Source organism: Cynara cardunculus, assembly GCF_001531365.2.
Source record: "Cynara cardunculus var. scolymus isolate 2C chromosome LG 2, CcrdV1, whole genome shotgun sequence".
Taxonomy (NCBI): Eukaryota; Viridiplantae; Streptophyta; class Magnoliopsida; order Asterales; family Asteraceae; genus Cynara; species Cynara cardunculus.
The window spans coordinates 42686722-42688914 of NC_037529.1; positions in this window are offsets into that span (position 1 = coordinate 42686722).

The window sequence follows — 2193 nt, forward strand, 5'->3', positions numbered from 1 at the left end:
AGAAATGTGTCTTATCATAATTGTTCTTAACTTGATAGAGCAACCTTTGTAATAAAAGTGCACATATGAGAAAGAAGCCAACTTCTTAGGTACTGAAAAAAAAACATGATAGAAAAAAAAAAAAAAAAAAAAAAAAAAAACAACCGCCAAGTTATCTGTACAATTAGATTTCAAGTATAGAATGATTATAGGCCTAGTAATAGTAGCAACCCAACTTCCTCTCATGACCTAAATAGATTCACCTCAAAAATCTATATAAATAGCATGACCAAAGTTAAACAATTATCACAAGTTGATCGAAGGTTTCTACAGTACATGAATTTGAACCTGCAGGTCTTAGGGCTTAATCACGACTCGAGAAAATACAAAAGATGATCAGAGGGAGACACACAATTAAGGGGCTGTTTACCAAACACTTAACCGGTAAGTGTTTACCGGTAAAATTCAACACTATCATTTATTTACCTGGCAAAATTTTAGTTCACAAAAACGACATTGTTTGCAACAATTTACCTGGTAAGTACTAACCGCGGTAAGAGTCATCGCTCTCACTTACCGGGTAAGACTCTTTTCTTTGTGTCGTTCTTACCGGGTAAAATTCCTAGTCCTTACCACATTCATCCAGTAAGATAATGTGACTAAGTAAGCTCTTACCCAGGTAAACGTTTGGTCAACGACCCCTAACTTCATTAGTGGAAGAATAGAAAGAGTGGAATAAGCAAAACCAAAAACAAAAATATGGATAACTTGATGTGCAATGCAAAAAAAGAAGACGACATAACTAACTTTATTTGTGGTTAATTCCTTTCGCAACATGAAAATGTCTCAAACGTGCTGATAGAAGACATCAAAGCCTCCTTTTTTGAATAGTGCTCAACAAATAGAAACTACATTAGTACCATATTGATCAAATTACTAAAGCACCAATTAAATATATCAAAGCACTCCTCATTACTGCAGAAACCTTCTATAAACTAACATGAAAAGAAGATAAAAATTTGAGAGTTTTTCTGCTAAAAATTAAAGGCATAATTACCAAGACATATTGTARAAGAGTAAACCCTAATACACCAAAGAGAAAAGTGGAAACCACTCAATCAACAAAAGACCAAAGAAAAAAGTAAGCCATTACAGAAGGGCACAATAAATTGATTTGGGGTACAAAGCTATCTAAGCTCTTTCTCAACTTCTCTGGCTTCCACAGSTAGCTAGGCAAGCAACCAAATTTTTCCCAGTTAGCCAAGAGAAAATCAATAACAAAGAAGGAATAAGTGAGAAAACAAACAACTTCATGTAACAGTGGATGACTAAGAATACAATTTAATGACCACAACACTTGTTATCTTTCCTATGATGCTTTCTGGAGTTACAAGATACAAAGACATGAATATGAGCGATCTCCAAATGCAGATAGATACCACCTTATATTGCAGGGACAACTTTGCTGCAGCAACTAAAGCATCACCAGTGTAGTGAAGCTTGTTGTGAATTTTATATCGCTCTCGAAGATCCTCCAAAATCAGTATTGTTTCATCAACAGAGGGCTCAGACACCTTAAGTCCTTAATGGGTTGAAACCATCTATCCAATGCTAGATCCTTCTTGATATGCTTTAGGTATTCATCAAGTGTGGTAGCCCCCATAGACTGTCACATAAAATGCATCAACCTGAATTTAGAAAGTTGAAGTAAATACTTGTAAGTGATAACCAAAAGGGTTGTACACTATAAAGAACAAACAACAATGGCAGATAACTATCATCCCACTAAACATAATATTTTCCATGATATACAAAAATAAAAGAAAAAGAGACTATGTATTGCCTTCCGCTTTGTATTACAAAAAAATATAGTCTGGGTAAATGCAAGAGTATCATACGAATCACAAAGAGTATTAAACTTCCAATTTTCTCTATCTACCACAACAAAGAATTGTTTTATGCCCTGACATGGTAAAATATGCAAATTAAAAAAAACATCTTGGTAGGCAGAATAGTCTTTGTCAAATTAAGCAGCATATGTCTTACCTCAAGAGTCAATTCATCACCTTTTACAAGGATTCAAACAGGATAAGTCATGAATTTGCTGGTAATCTCCAATATTTTGTTTGGAAGGGTAGCAGAAACTAAAACAACCTACGACAAAAATGCATGTTCTTATAATGCAATAGGAGTCTAAAAGAAAGTGTATGTAGA